The sequence below is a fragment of the Cupressus sempervirens genome, chromosome 3, assembly GCF_028749045.1.
Source record: "Cupressus sempervirens isolate cs-2001-9-10 chromosome 3, ASM2874904v1, whole genome shotgun sequence".
NCBI lineage: Eukaryota > Viridiplantae > Streptophyta > Pinopsida > Cupressales > Cupressaceae > Cupressus > Cupressus sempervirens.
Window position 1 is genome coordinate 569,829,155 of NC_143120.1, and position 27,542 is coordinate 569,856,696.

The following is a 27,542-nucleotide window of genomic DNA, read 5'->3' on the forward strand; positions in this document are numbered from 1 at the left end:
CTATGGGTGATTGAAAATTTGAGCAAAAATAGCTATAGGGGTTTTCAGTGTAACAATGGCATATGGGGAGAAAAATAAATTTTAAGCACTTCTGAGCACTCCGAACATCATATTCTTCAGTACTTCATGATGAAATTTTAATCACCAAAACATAGCGAGGATAAAGATCATGCTCAAAACATACGCCATATTTATGAGGGGTTATGTACTTTGTGAAATCATAATTTAACGGTTGGTTTTTTAAAATTGTTTTTCACACACCAAAGAAGTACAAAGAGCCACCAACTCATCACTAAGATAACCTTTCCCCCATACTTCCTACATGCCAAATTAAGATCAACTTATGATTTCAATTTTCCTTCCCCCCAACTTATTAGAGACTGGGTCCCACCAGACTTTAGAGATTGCAAATTCTAAAAATTGAAGTAACACACTTTAAACAAATAATAAATTAAATAAATGCAGAGGGGTCAAGTGTTACTGACTTGATACATGATAGGAAGGGCGCTACAAGTAGTATCATACTATAGAAATTAATGAAGTGGATTGGTAATGGAAAGACAAGAAGATGAGATGGTGTGAGGTGGAAAAAGAAATGGATTTCACATAAAATGCAAAATTTTATTATGAAGGCCTTGAAATAAATTCAAGGAGCTACTGGCATCTAAGTGGAACACTCAAACAGAGTGGCTGTAGGAAGAGATATTTTTGTTGTGTTGAACTGTTGAAGAAATTCCTCCTGGGTTGCTAGTTTGTGATATGGCTTTAAGTGATGTCCCTTAACCAGGAGTTTTAATTTGATCAGATCAATTGTTGATAGTTAAACTGCTCCATTATTAAAAATTGCAACAATTTCATATGGACCAAGCCATCTAGTCTAAAATTTTCCTTGGTGGTGTTGATATTTGGAGTCATATAAGAGCACCCAATCACCAACAGAGAACTCTCTATCTTTAATGAATCTATCATGCCACTGCTTCCTCTAGCTCTAAATTATTTCTATGGTGTGAAGGGCTGACTTTTGCCATTTTTCCAACTCATTAAGATGAAAAATACAATCCTTTTGTGCTCTAGGAAGAGTAATACCAAGTACCAAAGCTATTTGTAGAGTCTTATGTTCAAATTCAATGGGCATGATAGTTGTCTTCCCATATAGGAGCTCAAAAGGTGTAAACCCATTAGTAGATTTCCATGTTTTTTTGTATGCCCATAAGGCTTTAGGAAGTTGAGTCGCCCAATCTTTCCTATGCAAGGACACTATTTTAGTGATTATATTTACCAATTCTCTATTTGACACTTCAACCTATCCATTGGCCTGTGGATGATACTGGGAAGATTTTCCATGCCTAATTTTGTATTCCTCCATGAGAGCATCTATCAAATTAGATGTAAACTGAGGACCTTGATTTGATTACAATTTTCTTGAGATGCCAAACCTTGTAAAGATACATTCGTACAAGAACTTTGCAACATTATTATCATGAGCGTGCTTCATTGGTTTCACTTCTGCCCATTTGGTGACATAATCAGTGCAAACCAAGATGTAACTCTTCCCTTTTGAAGGTGGCTCAATAGGGCCAAAAAAATCAATCCCCCATTTGCCAAATGGTGCTACCACTATTTTTGGTTGCAGAGGCATTTCATATGTTTTCATTGGTTGACCCATCCTGTGACATTTGTCACATTTTTTGGTATATTGAACTGTATCCTTGTGAAGTGTGGGCCAGTAGTAGCCTATATTTAAAATCTTTAATGCAGTTCTCTTGGAAGCAAAGTGGCCACCGCAAGGTTCATCATGACAAGCATGAAGAACATCATAAGTATCATCCTCTTTGAGACATCTTTGTGTCACCTGATCTGGTCCAGTATAAAACATGAACCTAAAGATCCATGAAAAGTTGAAACTCTTCTCTGCTAACAATCATCTTTCCTTTGCAAAAAAATGTGGAGGTGTTTTACTAGTTGTTGGCAATGTCAGCATACCAAGGGTTTTATGCTGACAAAAGAAAGAGATGCTCATCGGGAAAGCTGTCTTCTATGGCTACATGATCATCAGGTGTTTGAAGATGAGATAAGAAATCAGCTACAACATTTGCCTTACCTAGTTTCTCAATAATGGTACTGTTGAATTCTTGCATCAGTAGTAACCACCGAGCCAAATGTCTAGAGATTGCTCATTTATTCATCAAATATTTGATGGCAGAGTGATCTGTATGTACAAATATTTGGTAGCCTATAACATAATGTCTAAATTTATTCAGAGCATAAATTATAGTGAGCAACTATTTCTCAATTATATTGTGATTATACTCAGCTCCTTGGATATTTTTACTGATATATTAAATTGCATGTTCCATTGAATCCATTTTTTGGCCAAGCATTGCTCCAATTGCATGATCTAAGGCATCAATATATATGTGAAAAGGTAGCTCCCAATTTGGTCCTTGGAGAACTAGTGCTGTTGAGAGGACTTCCTTAAGCTGTAGGAAGGCTTTTGTGCAATTAGAATTCCATATGAACTTTTCTTCTTTTCAAAGCAAGTTATATAGAGGGGTTGTAATTTGATTGAAGTCCTTGATAAAATGCTGATAGTACCTTGCATTTCCTAGAAAACTCTTGACATCTTTCAACTTAGCTGGTATGACCAATGTGCATATAATCTCTATCTTTGTTGGATCTACTTCAATTCCTTTGAGGGAAATAAAGTGTCCCAACACCACACCTTCCTGCATCACCATGAAACACTTTTCACTATTTAGGGACAAGTTGTAGTCTTTACATCTTTGCAAAACCTTTTCCAAGTTTTCTTTGGCTTCTTCAAAGGTCTGCCCATATGTGGTGAAGTTGTCCATATAGACCTCCAAGTAGTCTGCAGATATATCAAAAAAAGTACTAATAAGAACTCTTTGGAAAGTTGCAAGTGCATTGCAAAAACCAAATGATAAGATAGAATAAGCAAGAGTTCCCCATAGACATGTGAATGTGGTCTTGTCTTGATCCTCTAGTGCTATTTGGATTTGATTGTAGCTGCTGAACCCATCCAAGAAGGAAAAGTACTTCTTTCCTACAAGATTATCGAGAACTTGATCTACAAATGGCAGTGGGAAATGATCCTTCTTGGTAGCTAAGTTGACTTCTCTATAATCTATGCAAACTTGCCATTTTCCCCCCTTCTTTGGAACAATAACCAATGGTGAAACCCATTGACTGTCTAAAATAGGATATATAAAGCTAGCATTGAGTAACTTTTGTAGTTGATAGTTGATAATATCTTGTAATGCTAGGTTTATCCTATGCTGAGGTTGTCTTATAGGTTTGCAATCAAGACTTATATAGATCCTATGAGTATAGAGTGCAGGGTCTAAACCTTTCATATTTGTACATTCCCAGGAAAAAGCATCTTGGTGTTTTTGTAACAGTTGTAGGATGTCATTTTTTTGTGCCTAAGATAAGGATCTACTCATGTTTAGTTCTCTCCCTAGGGAAATTTCTATTTTATCCACTTTTTCAGCCGTTGAAATCTAAGCAATTAGTGGTGAGTCTATTTCATGTGGTAGGAGTGAGTGTCGAAGCTGTGCAGACTCAGAATAGTGGGGTTCATAAGGTAATGGAAGAATATTTTCTAAAACTTTGTGCAGGAAGGCTTTTGTGCAATCAAAATTCCATATGAACTCTGCATCTTCTTGAAGCAACTTATACAGAGGGGTTGCAATTTTACTAAAGTCCTTGATAAAATACCAATAGTACCATGCATGTCCTAGAAAACTCTTGACATCTTTCAACTTAGCTAGAACAACCAATGTGCATATAACCTCTATCTTTGTTGGATCTACTTCAATTCCTTTGGGGAAATAAAGTGTCCCAACATCACACCTTCTTGCATCATCATGAAACACTTGTCACTGTTTAAGGACAAGTTGTAGTCTTTACATCTTTGCAAAACCTTTTGCAAGTTTTCTTTGGCTTCTTCAAAGGTCTGCCCATACATGGTGAAGTTGTCCATATACACCTCCAAGTAGTCTGTAGATATATCAAAACAAATACTAATAACTACTCTTTGGAAAGTTGCAGGTGTAGTGCACAAACCAAATGGTAGGACAGAATAACCAAAACTTCCCCATGGACATGTGAATGTGGTCTTGTTCTCATCCTCTAGTGCTATTTGGATTTGATTGTATCTACTAAACTCATCCAAAAAGGAAAAGTACTTCTTTCCTACAAGATTGACAAGAACCTAATCTACAAATAGCAGTGGGAAATGATCCTTCTTGGTAGTTGAGTTGAGTTCTCTATAATCTATGCAAATTCACCATTTTCCCCCCTTCTTTGAAACAATAACCAATGGTGAAACCCATTGACTGTCTAAAATAGGATATATAAAGCCAACATTGAGTAACTTTTGTAGTTCATTTTTAACAATATCTCATTGGGTTTATCCTATGCTGAGGTTTTCTTATAGGTTTGAAATTAGTACTTATATAGATCCTATGAGTATAGAGTGCGGGGTCTAAACCTTTCATATCTGTATATCCCAGGCAAAAGCATCTTGGTGTTTTTGTAATAGCTACAAGATGTCATTTTATTGTGCTTGAGATAAGGATTTACTCACGTTTAGCTTTCTTCATGGGGAAATTGCTATTTTATCTACTTTTTTAGCCATTGAAATTTGAGCAATGGGTGGTTAGTCTATTTCATGTGGTAGGAGCTTGTGTAGAAGTTGTGTAGACTTATAATAGTGGTGTTTACAAGGTAATGGCTGAATATTTTCTAAAACACAAGCTTCTTCAGAACATGTCTCAAGTTGTATGTGTTGTCACAAAGGTTTGCACCCTTGTCAAAAGTTTTTACCTAAGGAAAACCTTGTGAAACATGGAAACAACCTCCAAGCTGTGGGACTTGAACTGTGAGGTTGAGTCTTCAAAGAAGGCTAGCTTCCTTTACTATTAGGGTGCACCTAACTACTCTTGGAGAGAAAAAGGGAGAAGGAATGCATAGAAGAAAATATACCTATTCTAATCTAAGGGGGGTGATGCACCAAAAATAGAGTGTTCAAACCAATCTCTACCCATACATGCACTATTGAACCATCATGACACCAAAAGATATACACATCCAGACTTGCTTTAATCTAACAATCACATGCAGATCAAAAAACCCAAATGAATGACACTTGGAAAGAGATAATTCACTTATATACCATTCATAGGCCAAAAGAGATACAATCATGCAAGATTGTAGATATCTACAATAAACCAACGAGAGGAAAATAGTTCTTGCACTTCACGTCAATGGCTAAAGGAGATAAGGATGTCATATAGTTTAGAGGCAAAGGGGATTTACAATGAAATTGCAGAGTAATATGAAGACTCAACCAATACAAAATCTACAAAAATTACCTTTATAGCTTAGGCATAATTGAGATGTTCTCTAACTAAAGTTACTCCACAATCACTACCATTAATCCTGATAAAGATCTAGAGAAAATATGATCTGGTTATAGATTCAGATATAATGAAACTTGGGATTTTGTTGAAATAGGGCCCTGACAGAAATGACACCATTAAACCATTCTGACCAAGTAGCTAGATAAACTGAGGTGATAGAGTGTTCTTCGGCTATTTATTGGGTTCAAAATTCATTTGAGGGTGGTTGGAATTGATCATAAGGATCAAATCATGCAAGAAAAATCAATTTCCTTCATTTCTGGCTCATCAGTCAGCAAAATCGGTAGGTCAACTAAGTCTTACAACCCAAATGGGCAATGTGGGCCAATAGCCTTTTAATTTTCTACCACCTCACAAGGTCTTCATAACTAACTATGCCACCTTCCCAACTCTGACTACGACAGTCTCATAACTGTCAGCCTTAACTGCTAATGCTAATTGTAGCATTATCTCCCCAAGCTTGCAAGGACACGTGTCCTTTAGGTGCTTCTCCACATTGTTTAACTTCCTCACATCTCTAGAATGTAGGAAAGTGCTGATTGTTGATCTCCATGAGATCAACGATCATGAAAGATCTTATCATATTGCACTTGCCCCCTTAAAGTTTTTGGGCCCATGAACCACTCAACACCTGACTCAGCCTGACCTGACACCACCTTGGCATCACCTTGCAGCTTCACAATAACCTAACCCCACAAGGACATGTAGCAACAAGGTGCTTGCCCGCATTACTTAACATCCTTGCACCTCCATAATGCGAGGAAGTGCTAGCCCTCAATCTCATTGCATCAGACAGTGTACATAACTCATGTTATTTGAACCTACGTGAATATCCTCCGTGACATCATTAGGACATGTGTCACCAAGGTGCTTGCCTGCATTTTTAGGAGGTCTGAAAAAAGACAGAATGCGAGAAAATGAGCACCAACCAAAATGCCAACTGGATTGACATTTCTTCCTTTCTACAACCCACACAAGAACATTTTCCTCACCTGCCACGCATCACAAAGGGGCTTCCCCACATTATGTAAAGGTAGCGCATCTTGAGAATGCGAGAAAGCACCCACCATAGATCATGAAAGATCTAACAACATGAAAAGTTGTGGGCTAGTGGAAACAAATAAAAGAAATACCATAATTTTTAATCATTTCCAAGGAATTTAAATAATATTAAAGATGGGAAGCGACCATTGGGTGGGCTCAAATGTTTGAATTCAAATTTTTTGGTAGGGGGGCAAAATAGGTAACATTTTGGTGACTTAGAGGGGATGCAAGCTAGCTATGTGTATGACTAATGACCTTATGCATCCATCGGTCCATAGAGTCGTAAAAGATTTGGATCAGTGCACTATGAAACCCTAACCCTACATCTATGGGAGAGAAACATTGAAAGCTCTATCTCTCCTCCTCTATAACTCAGCAAAACACATATGCTCATGCACTTCTTGGAAAGCTAGAAACCAATGGAAGAAAACTAAGCTACCTATGCACATGAGACCTCAACCCCTGTCAGAAACATGGTTTGAGGTAAATCCCATTGATTGGGATAGGTAAAATTTCACCACCAAGCTTGCTTAATTGAAAAGCATTAGCCTGCCTACAACTAGCAATCACATAGGGACCACTCCATAGTGCATCAAATTATAAGTGTCTTCCTAGTTTTGTCTTGTCCACATCCCATTTCAAAACCAAATCACCTTCTCTAAGGATTTTGACCCTAGCCTTCTTGTCAAAGCTCCCTTTCACCTGCTACTGATGTGTTTCTAGGGTCTGCATGGTCTGACCTATTATCTCTTCTAGCTCCATCAGCTCTGCCATTCTCATTGTCATGGCATCATCTTCAATTAGCTCTAGCTGATGAGCTAGTTCTAGGGATGGGAATTCTAATGAAATTGAAAGCCTTGCTTCTCTGCCTTATACCAACATAGATGGAAAATTTTCTATTGACCTCTTAGGTGTTATTCTATTGACACTTTTGATGCCAACACCTTTGATTATCATCTATAGTTCTTTTTATAATGTTAATCAAGTTTTTGTTGGATGACTTAGCCAAACCATTGCCTTGAGGATAGTAGTTTGAGGATGTGCTCAAGTAGATATTATGGTCAACTGCCCATGCACAAATCTGAGCTCCCACAAAATATTTTGTATTATTTGAAATAATGGTTGAAAGGGCACCAAACCTAGTCACAATTCCATCAAGGAACTCAAAAACTAAATATTATGTGATGTTCTTCAATGCAATTGCCTCTATCCATTTGGTGAAGTAATCTATAGCAGCTAAAATCCATTTGTGACCAAAACTAGAAGAAGGATTGATAGGGCCTATGAAATCCAATCCCCATTGAGCAAAGGCTGGTCCACCTGAATGGGATGAAGAGGAAGAGCTACAAATTTTTCTTACCAGAGAAGAAGGCACATTTTTCACACTTCCTCACATACCTATGACAATCGTAGAACAAGGATGACCAGTAGTAACCAGCCCTCATGATCTTCATTGCAGTTGTCCTTGCTAAGAAGTGACCACCATCAGAACCATCATGAAGCTCTTTGATCATTCTTTCAGCTTGGTCTATGTCAATGCATCTTAATAGGGCTCCATTAAAATCTTTCCTAAAAAGGATACCATCAACTATGACATAAGGAATTGACTATAATATATACTATCTCCTTTTAGTTCTATCTAATCCTTGAGGGTATCCATTGCCTAATAAGAAATTCTTCATATCATCCATCCAAGTCCTTGGGTCATCATTTCTTGTCTCTTGTTGTTCTGTTAGTATCATAGCGACTTCCTCATCTAGTTCTTGATACGATATCATCTATTTACACAACCCCTTCCCTCTTACTAGCTTGGTGATCTAGATGTCAACATCATATTCCATTACTTTAGTAATCCAACTAGATCTCTTCTCACTAATATCTTTGCTCAAAAGGAAATCCTTCACACTCACATGGGGTACTAACAAATGAATCTTATTATGAGATAGGAGGTGTCTAAATTTCTTTAAAGCTCTGATGATTACAAGGGCTTACTTCTCTACATAGCTATATTTGTCTTCATACTCTTTAAGCCCTTCACTAAAGAAGGCTATGGGCTGCTCTTCACCTTTATCATTTTTTTGAGTCAAGAAAGCGAAAATGCTTGACTCACCACCAAGGTTATAAAGGAAGAAATCCTTTTCAAAATTTGGATTAATGAGAGTAGGGGTTGAGGCTATGGCTACCTTGATCTCTTCAAAACTTTCCTTCCCTTCCTTGGTCCATGCAAAGACCATAATTTTCTTGAGCATAGTCGTAAGGGGTTTTATCATGGTAGCAAGATTAGGGATAAATCTTCTCACAAAATTTATCCTACCAAGGAAACTTTGCAACTCTTTCTTATGTTTAGGAAGAGGGAAAGCAAGTATTGCTTTTGTTCTTTCTAGATCAATGGTTAAACCATCCTTAGATATAATGTGTCCTAATAATTTTTCTTGATTGGTAGCAAAGACACACTTGCTTAGGTTAAGGGATACGCCAAACTCTCTACACCTTAAGAACACTTGTCTTAAATGATCAAAATGGTCTTCTACATTCTTTGAATATATTGTGCTATCATCTAAGTAAACTAATACAAACTTTCCAATCACATTTTTGAAGGCCATCTCCATTGCCTTCTAAAATGTAGCACCTATATTGGTTAGCACAAATGACATCTTACAATAAGCATAGGTACCCCATTTGGTAGTAAATGTAGTCTTGTACCTATCAAACTTTTTGACCAACACTTGATTATAGCCAGAAAATCCATCAAGAAATGAAAACCTCTTTGAAGCACTGACATTGGACAAAATCTACTCCATGGAAGGGAGAGGATGGTGATCTTTAAGGGAAGCTTGGTTCAGGTCCCTAAAGTCCACACACAATCTAATTTCTCCATTCTTCTTCCTAACAGGGACAAGGTTTGCTACCCATGATGAGTGCTTGATGGGGAAAATTATATTGGCCTCAATTAATTTGGATAGATCCTTTCTCATTAAGGGTTCAATTTTGGGATTCATTGGCCTCTATTTTTGTCTTACTAGTTTTACATTATCAATTAAATCTATGGTATGCTGAAACAACCTTGGGTCAAAACCCTTTAAATCATCATACGTCCATGCAAATACATCATTAAATTCTTGACATAGATGAATAAAACTTTCCTGCTCAATCTTAGAACATACCTTCCCCATGTTTAAAGATTTTCCATTAGCAACCATGACTAGGATATGATCATCTTCATCAGAAGCTAGGTTCATGATTGTACCTCTCGCTTGGTCATCAGGATTGAAAACACTCTCTAAGGTAATGAGACCCTTAGGAAATTTATTGGAACTGAGATTAATGATTTGATCACCATATTTATCTTGCAGTCTTGATTGGTTTCTATTTGAAAGTTCTGCTTCATTCTGCAAGAAGCTTACAATTTGTTCATTAGATTCAAACACTTGCCAATGGATGTTGTTGTCAAGGATGGTAGGCCTTACTACCATTTTGATTTTTTGCTTCTTATTCTTCTCAAAATTCCCTGGCACATCATGAGATGCACCTATTGCTGCAAGCCTATTAGCATATCTATTTTCTTTTCTAGGGATGCTTTGAATATTAAATGCACTGAAACCCTCAAGAAGATCCCATACCCTATGTTTATAAGACTTAAGCAAATCGTTCTTGTTGATATTCTAATTTATCACTTGATTAACCACCAACTCACTATCTCCATATACACTTAAAGCTTGAATTCCTCTTTTCTGAGCAAGTAGGAGACCCTGAACCAAGGATTCATACTCGGCCACATTGTTAGTGCAACTGAACTGGAGCCTAAAGGAGAAGTAGTACCATACTTGTGTAGGAGAAATCAACATCACACTAGCCCCTGATACATTCTTATTCCTTGAGCCATCAAAGTACATACTCCATATCCCACTCACATCTTCTTTAGTCTCCACAAGATTGGGAACTAGAGCATCTTTCTCTAATATACAATATGTATTGAGACCTGTCTCAAGGGTTTTTGACATAGGATCAAATTGATATGCATTAGCCCATTCATCTAAGAGAAAATTACGTATCTCTGCTAGGGAAGTGGTAGGCTCATTCATTATGTCATTCTCATCCATTTCTAGGATAGTGCAATTCATGTTGATGAGATTAGGGGTGTAGGGTTTAGTATGATGGAGGGCTTGAGGCTCTACTTTGATTGAAGGTTTGGTACCATATCTTGTTCTAAAAGACATATATGACCAATTATAAGAATTCAACCACCTATTTGGGCAATGAAGTCTCTTGACTAATAGATGGAAAAATGTGGCTTGACTTCAGCAACAGATATATCCTGAGTTATAGTACAACCAGAGCATGCATGTAGGACCATTTCCACATTCCTAAGAATCCCTATAGTCTTGATAGTACTACCATCCAACTGTAATACATCCTTAACATTGGGGTCATATTTCATTTTCAAGGCATCAACAACACACCTAGGCATCACTAAACTACTAGTCCCTAAATCAATCATGCAATTATGGACTAGTTTACCCCCTATAATTAGAGAAACATAAAATGGAGGGGGTCTAACCTTTTTACTTGTTTCTACCTCCTTTTATGGTTGTACTAGGCTTGTGGCACTTTCCATGCTTGGGTACTTTGGCATGATAGGTAGTTTGGTAGAAGCCTTGGGAGCTACATTTGTAGGAGATGGAACAACTTTAGGATCACTTACATCCTTTCTACCATTATTTTTCCTTTTTTGTTGGAAGGTATTTGATTGATCATTTACTACTTGTTCATGAGGTATTGCATTTGAAGTTGAGGCATGATTGGGAGGAGGAGGGGTAGCATCTTCAATAACTCTTCTTTTGTTCCTAGTGTTGTGAGCAATGGAATCCTAGTTTACATTACAATGTTCCTCCACTTGATGATTCATAAAGGAGCAATTGCCTTGTCCTTGCATATATGAGGCATCTTTAAATTGGTCCTCGTTATATGATTGTCTTGTTGCAGGCTCTTGGATGGTCAAAGAAAAATAAGATTTAGCCTTTTGACACATGAAATAGGCATAGGATTAGTTACATGAAGGACAAAAATCCTAATTTTGGGCCATGTTGTTTTGAGGAACTATGGCCCTACTTTGGCTTACATTTGAGGTTGAAGCATGGCTATTCTACCTATTCTGATCAAAAGAATTGTTCCTATGATTATGATTTGGAGGCCTACCACTATTTAGAGTTTGATATTGCAATTGATGAGCCTTACTACCTTGAGCTTGCTATCTCTCTAAAGTCACCACCTTGTTGCTCTCTTTTTGCATCATAGAGAAGCTATCCTCTAGCTTCTTCCCTTGGCCCTACAATCTTTTATCTATGTTTAGCATCATAGATTGCATCATCTCCTTGATTTAATCTATTCCATTTGAAGATATGGAAGTTTGAGGGACTAGAGCAAGGGATTGTGATGTAGAAGTTGTGGGAAGAGGAGCCATTGTTGGTTGGTGATTTGGAACGTCAGGGAAGAAAGGCATAGGAGGCCTTGGAGCTAGCTTACCTCCTTGTATTAGTATGTTTTCTAACTTTATTGCTATGTCATAAACATTAGGAAAGGTATCTCCTCCCATAGTTTGGATTGTAGTGGCAATGTCACTATTAAAAACTCTGAGGTAATGCAAGAAGGCATTACCAAGTGTAGGCCTTACTAAAGTAGGTATTCTATCCCATGTCTTTTGGAATCTATAGTTGAAATCACTCATACATTCATGGGGGGCTCTTTTTATAGTAGTCAACTATTCTAAAAGTGACAAATGGTCACTTTTGTCCTCAAAGTGTTTGCACAGTCCTACTCCTAATCCATCCCAATCTGCTATAGAACCATGAGCCAAACCTCTATACCATTGTAGTGCTTTTCCTTTCAAGGATGAGGCTAGAAGCCTAACTACAAGATCATCTTCTATAATACCATGGATATTGCATACATTTGCAACTTCTTGAATGTGTTCTAATGGAGAGATAGAAGTTTCACCAGTAAATTCTAGTATAATTTTGAGTGTAGCTATTGGTATGTCATGTCTTTGGGACAATAAAAGAGGACTTCCACCATTAAAGGTGGAAAAAGCATGAGCTCTAGGCTGCGCCATATAGACAAGTGATCTATTGATATGTGCTGATGGCAATCTAGGCTGAGATCTAACAGTAGGAGTAGAGATGGATCTTGTAGGTATATTTGTTACTATTGCACTCCTAACTGGTGATAAAGATACTCCTTGTTCAACTGATGTTGCGTGTTATGCTACAAGTTGAACATGAATTGTGTAACATAGTCCTCCAAAGTTTCATCCTCCTTCTGTGACATTTTGAAAATGTCATCTCCTTTTAAGTCATGGCCCCTAAAATATTCCTTATATTTAGTAAGGAACAAGTTACTCATAGTTGGCCAATCTGTCACAACATTGGTACCTAGACTCATAAACCATCTTAAGGTAGCTTCTTTGAGAGTTGATAGAAAAAAATTTAGTTTATGAGCATTTGCGGTGTAATCATAACTTCGGTAAAGAATGTCAAACTTGAAGAGAAAGATTTCTAGCTCTTTAGTAATAAGACCATAGAACTTTGGCAAGGAAACTGAGGGTATATTTTTTAGATTTTGATTACTCTACTGAGTGGGGATTGGAAAGGGAAAGGTAGGTTGAGAAATTTCCATTTGTGGGTTTCCTAGTGGTGGTTGATAAATGACTAGAGCTAATGGATTATCTTGATATTCTGGCTAAGTAAAAAGATCATTTAAATGGAAGGATTCTTCAGATGTGGTTGGTGATTGTACTTGATTAGGTGCTTATGCAAACACGTTCTCAAATAGTTCATCTTCTTCTTCTCTTTCTTCTTCTTCAGGATTAGGATGAAAGGGATCTTCCTAATTGAAGTTAGGAAGAAATCTTCCAAGGTGGTCTCTTCTCCTATGCATGCAAAATACTAAAGAATGAAACTAACTAGGTGACTCGATAGTGAATAATAGAATGACACCATCCCCAACAACAGTGCCAAAAATGTCTAACCAATATAACACCTTTTTAGTTGAAGGATTAGACATCCTTTACTACCAAAGTACTATGCTAATCTTCATTAAATATCAATCTGGGAGCATGAACTTGAGATGATGTTTGTAAAGTATATCCTCTAACCTCTTCTAAAAGTCACTACTACCTTGAATAAAATAACCATTAAGGAAATATATTTTATTAGAAAGAAAGACAACTATTGAATGCTTGGAAGGAAACTTCTAATTACTTAACCATACATCTGTACACCTACTGCTGCAGGAATAGTAACTGGTTCTATTTCTAGTGGCTGTAGGAACAACAATTCTAAACTTAACTTAGAAAACTGAGTCTAATCCTAATTGCTAAAGTAAACTTCACCTTCCCCGTGGGCCCCCATGGAAGAATAAAGAAAAGATTAACTTAGACAGAAGTGTAGAAACTCAGTAAACTCATGTATTCATTCAAATAGACATTGTTAGACTTTCTTGAAAAATAGAATGTCTGATATATCTATCAATCTATTTTCTACTTGACCTTTTAGATACAGACAAGGTCTTATTTAAAAGAAATGGAATAACATATTCCTACAATCATGACTTCCTCATAAAGGATAGTTCATTATAACTCAAGATTCATGCAAGCATGCAACATAAAAACATTAGGTATCTCCTTAAATTCCCATAAATATAGAGCATAACAGATGCTAGATTTTATCTGCTATCTGACTTTAATAACTTCCAAGAATCTAGGTACTGTGTAACAATTCCTTGCATGTTTAATTGATCACCTAGATGCTTGCTTTCTTGCTCAACCGCTTCATCAGGTCCCTCTCATTCTATTGGAACATGTCCCCTTTCTATGCCACTAAATAGGTCCCTTATTATTTCACTTAAATAAGCCCCTTCTAGTTTTTTTACTAAGTTTACAGTTGCAACGGTGCCATGACGCATCTCCTTTAATACTTGCAATTCCACAGTGTTAGTCCTTTGCTTGAGCTATTTTGACCAATCTTGACTTGGCTTGATACATGTGGTCATCATTAAATGCACAAAAGACTTCCTATAAGCATTTATTTATATTTATTAATTTATAAATAAAAAGCATTAAAATTTAATTAACAATCTTTGCAATCTCTTCAGCTGCAAGAAGATCTACCCATGCCAAAAATTCATGAAGAAAGATTTTTATCAACAAAATGAACCCTTTTTAGACATAATTTTGATTATCATTTCTATGCCATATGTTCATATCTTATACATCAAAAAGTACAAAATACTATACTTAAAGGATGATAAGGTTCAACATGTTATAAACAAATGTTCACAAAAAGGGTCAAAAAGACATCTATTTCTTCATGTCATCATTTTCCCCCCCAACCAACCTAATGCTGGTCCCTTCAACATTTATAAATTTCTAATTCTCATCCATAACCTAAGATCATTAGTGATCTTTTCACCTAATTCATTCACCATGTAGTTAAATCCATGATTCTATTTTAACCTTTCCCATTTCTAATCTTCAATGGCCATATTATAACTAGCAAAAGAATCAGGCTTTCTAAGCATAGGATGCAAGAGTATTGGTGGTTGGAAATGAAGAGGAACCCAATAATTCTTTTGATCTCTGCCTAGCATCATATACCTAGGCATCTTGCTAATAGCCTCCAAATTTTGAGGAGAGTGCAATTCCCTTGTTTTTAGATCTTCTGACAATGGGACCCATCTTTGAGTAGAAGCCCTTATGGCATTAGGAGCAATTTTAGAATAATGTTGTTCCCAATCTAGAAATGCCAGGGTAAATTTTAGCAGCACCACTTTTATTATTATTAACAGAGAGCCAATCAAAGAAAACCCTATGAATATTTTTTGTACCTGAGGCCAAATGTATAGTGGTTCCAACATTTCTTTTTCCCTATAAGGGGTGGTCTAATTCTCTCGACTGATCTCATTCTGCATCCATGATATGATCGCTCAAAATTATACATCCCCCACATATAACAGTTAATTCCAATCCCTATCATCAAGAACAACAAGGTCATGGACATATAGCTCATAGAGGAGATTCTGCAGAGCCACTGGGACTTATTTGAATGCTACATAAAAATTATGGGGAGTGTGCAAAGAAGGATTTAACCCTCAGGCAATTCGAGACGATTGAAAATGAATCATTTTCTCCTTTAAGAACAATGTATAAACTGGAGATGGTGACCTACAGTTCATAAGATCTAGAATGAGCTCTGTCACCTTTGTGACACATTGCTATAGGACTATGATTTCACTATCTTTTTCTTCAATTTTTTGTGCTTTTATCTTTACAGTTTTGAGCAATTATTTCCTCTCCAAGTCCCAATTTTCCTTTTCCCATTGAAACTATTGGTACAAACTAACACTGACTATTAATGGAGTAGAAATGTCTGGTGGTGTGTGATGATGAACAATAAGGCTATTGTCTTCAGAATGGTGATAAGCAATAGGGCTGCCATTTTCAAAGGGGTGATGAACAACAAGACTATCAACTTTTTTTGAAGGCACATTTTTTGAAGCTATATTTTTTGAAGGCATGTTTTCTGAAGGTATATTTTCTGAAGACACAATGGCTATAGTATATAGCACCATAGCCTTATTAGTTTGAAATGTCTCAAGAATTTCTTGGACTATTTCCTGTGAAAATGATGTAAACTCTTCTGGTGGCAAATTTTTGGTTTCTCATGCCTATTGTTCAAAACTCGACATCATTTTCTTGAAGAGTCTAAGTCACTATTAATATTAACAAAGCTAATGTTAGGGCTATCTGGCTTTGGATAAGCTTTCTCAGGAACATTTCCATGTTAAGGAGTATGGATTACATGCTCTAGAGATTGTGCAAGCATATGCATTGGAGATTCTAAATCAATAGGTGGAATGGGAGATTCAGTATTGAGGATTACTCCGGATAGTCTGGTAACTCATTGTGGGGTAGAGATTGTTTGTTTACCTTTATTAAGGTTAGGTACACTTTCCTATGGCACTAGAGGTGCTTCCTCCAAACCTTTCCCTACGATATCTATATGTGATTTTCTCCTTTAAGAGGTTGAAGCCTTTGAAGGTGGAGTTCTTTTTTTCATAATCTTTGGTGTGGACACAGAAGTTAACACTTCTTGAACTATTTTATATACTACCTTTCTGATTCCTAAAACAATTTTCCCTCTTGTCCCCATTCCCTACCCTTTAGGCCCACCCCTTTGGGGTCCCACTATTTTGAGTTTTATAAAATCATCCCATGTCCCTAGATGCTACTTAATCAATTCCCTTTTAATTATGGTTCTTATTAAGCAATGGTGGGATACCAACTAGGATTTACCTTGTTGCACATTGGTAGCTTTCCTTTTGACAATATTGTAACAGAAACTAGGGAGATTTACAAGATAGTCACCATGCTACAAACCACTCAAAATCTTGAAATGAACAGTGTGTAAATAGGTATAACGCCCTTCATAGGTAAAATAACTTATGGTAAACTCAATAGGTTAAATAAATTGAAGGGGAAGAGATAACCGTAATGTACCTTGCTGTTAGGATAAACCACAGACAGAAATAAAAAACTACATGCAAATATAACCAATAACAAAAAATAATAGAACACACAGAGATGAACACAAGGCACCAAGATTTAACGTGGTTCACCCAATCCCTGGGCTACGTCCACCAAACAGCAAGTCCGATCTTATTACAATCCAGTGATTACAACCTAATTACAATCCGTAATCCCTTACAGCTCAATACCGCCGCAAGAACCAATTTTGTATCACAACATATGAAAAATACCCAACCCTAAGCCCTTTTATACAAGTATTAAACCACTTTAGGGTTATAACATGTCAGCCATATGTCGGCTACCATGTCGGCTACTGCCCAAATTTTTTTTTTTTCAGCTAATATGAAGTATGTACAGTACTTTCCTGATCAGTCACCACAATCTAACAATCTCCCACTTGGGGAATAATCAGGCTCCACACTAAACAACAATCTCCCACTTGGAGACTGATCCTGTAGCAATACCACTACCACATGGGGCTCCCACTGGATCAAACCATCCTGGACTCTACTATTCTTTTATTCATGTTCAGTTTAAAAGACCAAACAAAACTGAAGAGGAGTTCAGCTTCTCCCTTGTTACAACCTTTTTCAACATATCTGCTGGATTGTCATTGGTATGTATCTTCACCAGCTTTAACTGTCCATCCTCCAAAACTGACCGAATGAAATGGTACTGCAACTGTATGTGTTTGGTCTTAGAATGCAGAGCTGAATTCTTAGCAAGATGAATGGCACTCTGACTATTTGTGAACAAATAATTATCCTTCTGAGGATGTCCCAATTCTTCCAAGAAGAACTGAAGCCATATCATCTCTTTGGCTGCCTCTGTAGCAGCAACATACTCTGCCTCTGTAGTGGAGAGAGCATTAATCTTCTGTAACCTAGAAACCCAGCTCACGGCTGCCCCACCAACAGTAAAGACATAACCTGTAGTACTCCACCTAGTATCAATATCCCCAGCCAAATCTGAGTCAACATAGCCCTGTACATCAGTAGTAGAGCCCCCAAAGTGTAAACACTTATTGCATGTTCCTCTCAAATAACTGAGAATCCACTTGACAGCATTCCAATGCTCAAATCCTGGATGACTCATATACCTACTAATGACTCCCACTGCATGTGCAATATCTAGCCTAGTGCATACCATAGCATACATCAAACTTCCTATAGCTAAAGCATAGGGTACCTTGGACATCTTATCCTTCTCTTCCTGTGTCTTGGGACACATCTCCTTAGTCAATTTCAAATGACCAGGTAAAGGTGTGCTGATAGCTTTAGCATTCTCCATAGAGAAATGTTGCAACACCTTCTCAACATAATCAGCTTGAGATAGCATCAATGTTCTGTTCTTCCTATCTCTGCAAATCTTCATACCAAGGATTTTTTTTGTTGCCCCAAAATCCTTCATAGCAAATGCATGTGCTAATTGGCATTTTAGCCCCTTAATATGATCCATGTTAGACCCAGCTACAAGCATATCATCAACATATAAACATAAAATAATGTAGCTATCATCATCCAACCTCTTAAAATAAACATAGTAATCTGAATGACACCTATTATATCCATGCTCATGCATAAAACTGTCAAATTTCAGATACCATTGCCGAGGTGCTTGCTTCAAGCCATATAAACTTTTCTTCAATTTGCACACTAAGTTCTCCTTACCGTTGACCTCAAAACCCTGTGGCTGAGCCATATATATTTCTTCATCCAAATCACCATGAAGAAAGGCTATTTTAACATCCATCTGCTCTAAATGCAAATCTTCAGTAGCCACAAGACTTAAAACAGTACGAATAGAAGTCATTTTAACAACAGGAGAAAATATCTCATCAAAATCAATTCCCTTTTTCTGTGCAAATCCTTTTACAACTAACTTGGCCTTAAATCTTTTCTTACCTCCTTCCTCTTCTTTCAACCTGTAAACCCATTTATTCTGTAAAGCCTTTTTACCTGCAGGCAACTTGCACAAATCCCATGTCTTATTTTTTAGCAAAGAGTCCATTTCATCTTTCATTGCAGACTCCCACTGAATCTTAGTATCCACCTGTACAACTTCATCATAACTTTCAGGTTCACCAGCATCAGTAAGTAAAATAGAATACAAAGAGGGAGAAAACCTTTGTGGAGGTCTAATTTGCCTTGTTGACCATCTAACATTCACTGGTGTGTGTGGTATTTGTTGTTGCAGTTGTTGCACATCATGAGGAATGGCTGGAACATCAGCTTTTGGAGTATCATCCAGCACTACATAATCATCTTCTTTCTTCTCATGTTGCTGCAACAGATCTTTGTACAACACTTTCTCATTGAATATGACATCCTGACTTCTAATAATTTTAAGATTTTCAAAATCCCAAAGCCTATAACCAAATTCATTAATGCCATATCCAACAAAGACACATTTCTTTGATTTAGCTTCTAGCTTGGTTCTATTTTCAGAGTCTATATGAGAAAAATCTTCACAACCGAAGGTCTTGAGAAACGAATAACTCACCTTCTTACCAGTCCATGCTTCCTCTGGAATACCACAGCCCAAAGGAGTAGAGGGACCTCTATTAATCAAATATACTGCAGTATTGATAGCCTCCGCCCACATGTGTAAAGGCAACCCAGCATGCAACCTCATGCTCCTTGCACACTCCATTATAGTCCTGTTCATGCGTTCAACAACTCCATTTTCTTGTGGAGTCCTTGGAATAGTTTTTTGTCTACAAATACCATTAGTGGAGCAATAATCTTCAAATTCATGACTGCAATACTCACCGCCATTATCAGATCTGAGACATTTTAATTTCTTACCAGTCTCATTTTCAACCAAGCATTTCCATTTCTTAAAAGTTTGAAATACATTAGATTTCTATCTAAGGAAACAAACCCATACTTTTCTAGTTGTGTCATCAATAAATGTAACATAATAATGAGAGCCACCAAGGGAAGATACCTGAGCCGGTCCCCATACATCTGTATGCACAAGTTCTAATTTCTCCTTTTTGTTTTCCTTCCCAGTCTTTACAAAACTCACTCTCTTTTGTTTTCCATACACACAACTTTCACAGAAATCCATATTCACACATTTCAGACCTGGTAAAACTTTCTTTGAATGAAGTACTTTCATAGCTTTCTCACTCATGTGCCCAAGTCTATTGTGCCACAACACTGTATCAGAATCTACAGCAGCTACTTGTTCTCCCTGCTCAACTATAGTAATTGTTCCTGAATATTCATTTTTCTCTGAAACAATCAAAGTAGAAGGAACAATATGACCTATACAAAGATATAAGGTACCTACTTTCACACCTTTTGCTACTACAAGGGAACCTTTTGAAACCTTCCAATTTTTATCATTAAAAGTAACTACACAACCCTCATCACCGAGTTGCCCTGCTGAAATTAAATTTCTACTTAGTTTTGGAACATGTCTTACCTCATGTAGTAGCCAATGATTCCCATTCTGCAACTTAATCTTAATTTTTCCCTTTCCAACAATCTGACAGGGTTCATTATCCCCCAAATAAACAAGCCCAAAATCCCCTTGGACATAATCAATGAAATAACCTCTATGAGGTGTAGCATGAAATGAAGCACCAGAATCTAAAACCCATGAATCATCAACACTCTCTAAAGACAGAAGCAAAGCATGCTCTTCGGATTTGTTACTTACCACATTTGCCTCCTTGTCTCCATCTGATTTATCTCCTTCATTTTTCTTTCGATTCCAACAATCTTTCTTTTTGTGCCCTGGTTTCCCACAGTAGCAGCAATCATTTGGTCCTCTCGATTGAGACCTCCTCCCCTTTGACTTTCCTCTTGATTTCCCATGATTTCCAGAGTTACTTCCTCTTTCAGTCATTCTGCCCCTGCTTTGTGCATTTAAAGCACTTCCTAATGTAGATCCACCTAAGGATTTTCTATGAGTTTCCTCACTTAAAGTAACACCGATCACATCATCATATTTTAGGGTACTAGATCCAGGAACAAAATTACTCACTACCATTACCAAGCCATTCCAGCTTTCAGGCAAAGAACACAAAATCAAGAGAGCCCTAATTTCTTCATCAAAATTGATACCCACAGAAGATAATTGACTAGTAATAGTATTAAACTCATTTAAATGATCTGCAATAGATCCACCTTCTGCCATTTTCATATTAAATAAATGCTTCATGAGAAATACCTTATTTGAAGCGGAGGGCTTTTCATACAGTGTCGCTAGGGTTTTCATCAAATCTTCTGTCGTCTTTGCTTTTGTAATATTAAATGCCACTGATGGTGCCAAGCATAACCGAATGCTTCCGAGTGCCTTTCTGTCCAAAAGATCCCATTCAGCCTCTGACATAGTTCCTTGATTCTTGGCTTTTCCTTCCAACGACTTCCATAAATCCTTCTGATATAAATAGTCTTCCATTTGCATCTTCCATAACTGAAAGTTCTGCCCATTAAACCTGTCAACCCTCAACTTACCCTCATCTGCCATTGCTCCCACTCAACTGTGAGACTCCCACTTAACCGTGAGACTTTCCTGTAGAGGATAATTGAAAGACAACCTTGCTCTGATACCACTTGTTAGGATAAACCACAAACAGAAATAAAAAACTACATGCAAATATAACCAATAACAGAAAATAATAGAACACACAGAGATGAACACAAGGCACCAAGATTTAACGTGGTTCACCCAATCCCTGGGCTACGTCCACCAAACAGCAAGTTCGATCTTATTACAATCCAGTGATTACAACTTGATTACAATCCGTAATCCCACTATTTATGAAGTATGTACAGTAATTTCCTGATCAGTCACCACAATCTAACACTTGCTTCTTGTTTTCCTCTAGCCAAGGGTCTCCATGGACTGTGAATTGTGCCTTTGCAGCTCATGCATCCATATCTTCTATACATTGTTCCCCATTTGTAGGTAGACCAGTAACCTCTTCCACCAGCTATTCTATAGATTCTATCTGGACACCCTTGATGGTTGCATATCCATCCTGTAGCGTATTATGAAATTGCAACGTAATTTCTTAATGAAATTTCTTGAGGCTCAGGCAGTAAGCTAACCAACCCTACTATTGAAACAAACTACATGTTACTGGGTTTTCCAACAGGACTTTGTGATCCGCTAGTTCATGCCATTGAGATCCTCCACCCATATTATCCTTTGAAGAATGCTATAGCTGATGAATTCATTGTGGGTGATTAAAAATTTGAGCAAAAATAGCTATAGGGATTTTTAGTTTAATAATGGCGTATGGGAAAAAAAAAAAAATTCAGCACTTCTAAGCACTTCGAACATCATATTCTTTAGTACTTCATGATGGCATTTTAATCACCAAAACATAATGAGGATAAAGATCATGCTCAAAACATATGCCATATTAATGAGGGGTTATGTACTTTATGAAATCATAATTTAATGGCTGATTGTTTTTCAATTATTTTTCACACACCATGGAAGTACAAAGGGCCACCAACTCATCACTGAGGTGACCTTCCTCCGTACATCCTACATGCCAAATTAAGATCAACTTATGATTTTGATTTATGTTTTCAATTTTTCCTCCCCCCAAATTATTAGAGATTGGGTTCCACCAAACCTTAGAGATTGCAAATTCTAAAAATTGAAATAACACACTTTTCTAAACAAATAATAAATTAAATAAATGTAGAAGGGTCAAGTGTAACCAACCTGATATGTGATAGGAAGTGTGCTACAAGTAGTATCGTACTATAGAAATTAGTGAAGTGGAGTGGTAATGGAAAGCCAAGAAGATGAGATGGAGTGAGGCAGAAAAAGAAATGGATTTCACATAAAATGCAAAATTTTATTATGAAGGCCTTCAAATAAATTCAACAAGTTGTAGGTGTACAGTGGCTATAGGAAGGGATGTTTTTGTTGTGTTGAACTGTTGAAGATATTTCTCTTGGGTTTCTAGTTTGTGATATAGCTTTAAGCGATGTCCATTAACCAGGAGTTTGAATTTGACCAGATCAATTGTTGACAATTAAACTGCTCCATTGTTAAAAATTGAGACAATTTCATATGGACCAAGTCATCTAGTCTTAAATTTCCCTTGGTGGTGCTAATATCTGGAGTCATATAGGAGCACCCAATCACAAATAGAGAACCCTCTATCTTTAATGAATCTTTCATGCCACTACTTCCTCTAGCTCTGAATTATTTCTGTGTTGTGAAGGGCTAACTTTCACCATTTGTCCAACTCATTGAGATGCAAAAAGTGATCCTATTGTGCTACAAGAAGAGTAATACCAAGTTCCAAAGCTATCTATAGAGTTTTATGTTCAAATTCAATGGGCATGACAATTGTCTTCCCATATAGGAGCTCAAAAGGCATAAACCCAATAGTAGATTTCCATGCTATTCTGTATGCCCATAAGGCTTTAGGAAGTTGAGCCACCCAATCTTTCCTATGCAAGGACACTATTTTAGTGAGTACATTTTCCAACTCTCTATTTGTCACTTCAACCTATCCATTGGCCTATGGATGATACGAGGAAGATTTTCCATGCCTAATTTGGTATTGCTCCATGAGACATGCATGCAAAATTAACAATAGCATATTCCCACATTGGTCAAACTTTCAACCAATTCTTGGAATTTTTTGACCAAGCATTGGTCAAAATGTTGACCAATTCCTGGAAGTTTTCTACCAAGTATTGGTCAAATTCTAATGCCCAAAATTACTCTATATAATCCTAGAATCATTCTCTATTATCCATCATCAGCCAGATGATAGAGTGGAGGATGGATGCAAAATGTCAAATCATAGGTAAGGCATGTGAACTATTTTATAGAATGCCTCAAAGAAGCTAAGAATATTTAAATACTTACAACGGTGTGAGGCACTTCATATTTGTTGATCACACAATATGGTTTAAGAACTCCCCCTCACTAATTAACTTGCACCACATACCAACAATCTTCATCTTCATTGTGGACTCCTATCCCCTATGTGAGTGCTAATGTAGAAGCTGGAGAAAAAAAAAAGAAGTGAAAGTGTGTTGAATAAGGTTTCTAATCTCAAATTTGTCAACATTGTTTATTTAAGGGATATGGACTAGGAAATTCTTCAATGTCCAACAATTAGGGGTAGCATTGCATCCTCTTTAATTGTTACATGTATAGCCCTAGGAGGAAATAAATTGTTGGCTACTTCTTCTAGCTTAGAAGGATATGACTACAATAAAGACTAAGCTGAGTCAAATATTCCCAAGTTCACAGTAGCTTCTACAATTTCAATTGATTAGTGTACGAATGCAAAAAAAAATTGTTTACCAAATGTATGTACTAGTGGAGTCAATCTCAAGCACTAGAAGAAAACTATATATATAATACATTCCATTTATACACATGACAACAACAAAGATTTTGAGTTCATTTGAATATCCTTAGATCAGTGTAGTAAGCTCAGCAAAATGATTTAATCAAGCCAAAGTGAAACCCTTAGATAGGTTACCATTTGTCTTGTGTTGCAACAAGTTCAAACCAAAAAAGATATGACATCCCATCATTCCCTTGAATCTTTGGAGACAAATATATGAATAGAAGCAAGCTTAGTAGATGCCTTCATGAATCTTAATTGCTTAACAATGTGACAGTGTTAAAGCTCTATTATTTGCTTCCATATTTATCTTTCTTGGTTGAAAATATTTGTACTTCAAGTGCATATATGTTTAAAAATAATTAATCAGTGACTAAGGTAGAAAAAGATGTAAATGTATCCACTATGGGTCCCTCATTTGAAATTCTTTTTCATCATAAAAACTAAACATAACAGGAACAACAATAAACACACAAATCCTCATTGTTTTTCTATTTCATATCAATTATAGACAGAAAAACCACTAGTGTGTTCCCCATGTTTTAACCAAGCACAAAGGAAAAGCCATCATCCATATGGAATAATACATAAGATTGTTTAAAAATTCTAAAACCTATAATATAATTCAGTCGGAATTATAACTACTTACTCAGTCATTAACATTGGAGAAATCTAACAAATTCCTTAAATGCTCCATGAAATTGAAATCTGCTAGAGAATAGTGATGTAGAAGGTAACCAAGTACACAAAAATAAGGTTGATCACCCATATCAATTAGAATTTAGTCTAAAATAATTTCATCTTCACTTAGATTTTTTATTAATTGAGTGTAAGCCATTTTCTTTCAAATAATTGAAACTTCCCTCTAGTCATGTTACCAATTTCATAATTTAAGACAAGTTTCAATATCGAATTAGTTTTCAAAATATCAACACATTGTTAATGAGAAAGTATTTAAGCACTGACCTAACTTTTGTGCTTCACCAGTTACTGTTGTCCTTGCCTTTTTATCAGCAATAATTTTAGGTTTTGTAGATGACTCCAACAAAGTCCTCTTCTTGCTAGCAGTCTCAACCTTTCATCAAGAAGGTCTTAAATGAGCTATAAGCTAGAATAAAAAAATAGAATAATACCGTCCCAAATGGAAACTTTTCAATCCATCATCATACCATGGGTTTCTTTTGATTCACATCCTTGTCACTTTCATCTTCAAAAATTCTTTTGAATCACTATCACTTCTTCTTGCAAAACAATCAGATATTGGGTCACTTATGAAAACCTTGTACATTCCAAAAAAAAAAATCTCCACAAGATATTAATGTGAAAATAGTATAAGATGAGGAACCATATTCATTTTTACATTACTACAATTTTTCATCAATTTTAAATAAAAATGAACCAACAAAAAATAAATAGAGAATCAACCAAATGACAACTAAACAAATTTACATGTACATAGTATATTCCAACAAAAAAATAATGAATACCTAAAAGACTAAAAGTCATCAAAACAAATTCAATACAATTAGTTTCTAGGTAATAAGACTACATAAATATATAGAAGTAAAAATTTGGGTCAAAACTTACCTGAACACTAGACCACCCCTTTGCAATATCATCTTGAATGTTGTCCAACTCATTGATCCATTCCCATAAGACCCTTCTATTCTTATGACTATGAAAAAATGTTTTGGATGCATAGAATTTTCCATAATCATATCTTAGTCCATTTTTTTTTCAACACTTGTATTGTCTAGAACATACCTATCAATGTTGGTGAAGTAAGTCTCAATTGTATAATACTCAAATCTTGTTTCATTGAGGGATGCCTTCAAGACATGTTTGATCTTAGGCCCAGTATCAGAAGTATCAAGACCATGCATTTTTCCCAATGGAGAAATAGGATAAAAATTAGAGCACTCCCACATTCCTATCTTCTTAGAGGAATGGAGAGGGTGCTTCTTTTTGGTCCAGTGAAAAAAAATCTTTTGTTGTGTAAAGAAGATTCTTTCCATTAAGATGTCGATCTTCCTTGTTTCCCATAGTAATTCTCCACCTTCCATCTTTTCCAAGCCATCTAGTGGTTGGATATCTGAAAGAGCTCCCACTGAGTCTTTTCTCTGGAACAATGATGGGATTTTTAGGGATCTTTACCCATTCTTTTAAGTATGGATTAGATGGGTCTTTAGGAATAACCATGTTTTGAACCTATCTAGAGGAGTTGTCCCATCCTGTGTAAAGAATCACTAGCTTTTCTCTAGACAAAAGCATAGCAGAGCCAGACCAACAACCTTTTATGTCATACCATTCACTTGGAATGATTGCAAAGTATAATGGCTTCCAATTGATCAAATCCTTCGGCACACCATGCCCCCACATAATGTTGGCCCATACTGCCCCCTAAGGATTGTACTGGTAAAACAAATGGTACAAACATTTGTAGAACATGGGCCCAGTAAAAAACATTGGATGTTATATTCATTCTCTTTTCAATTTTAGATGAGCCATTTACACAAATCAAAACTTCAAAATGAAATTACCAAACCAATGAAGATGAACAAATAAAATCACCATTTGGATTTGTTTGGAGTTTACAATCCAATGACAGAATTTGAAAAGATCAAATAGAGAAAAACAATCAGACTAAAACACCCAAAGCACCAACTATATAAAAGATTGAACTTCAAAGTTATTTAGCTCATTTGTAAAAGAATTTGAGGAACCAAAAGAAAAGTAGAAGATCTCTAATCATTTTAACCAACCAAAAAACAATGAATAGCTAAAAGATTAATATATCCATTGTCTTCATGTTGCAAGATAAATTTACAACTTTGCATACTCTTATATGTTTGTGGGCAATCTTAACCCTATATCAAAATAATGGACCATTTTACAAATTTTAATCTAGTTGCATCTAGGTAGCTCTTTTATTTGGATATAGGATTAAGATATAGGATATAGGATCAATCTAGTTGCATCTCCCATTTTTGCACAAAGACATAATGTGCTCCATTATTTGGATATAGGATTAAGATAGGGATGATGCTAGAAAAGGTTACAGAGTCACATTTTGTATCTTACAATTGTACTTTTTTAAGAAGCTCCAAATCCCTTTCAAAAAAAC

At 36.4% G+C, this 27,542-nt stretch overlaps 1 pseudogene; it reads right to left on the reverse strand.

Annotated features, from left to right (window-relative positions):
• Positions 1–6,001: 6,001 nt before the first annotated feature.
• On the reverse strand, positions 6,002–26,866 carry LOC149567700 (beta-fructofuranosidase, insoluble isoenzyme CWINV4-like; annotated as a pseudogene).
• Positions 26,867–27,542: the final 676 nt, after the last annotated feature.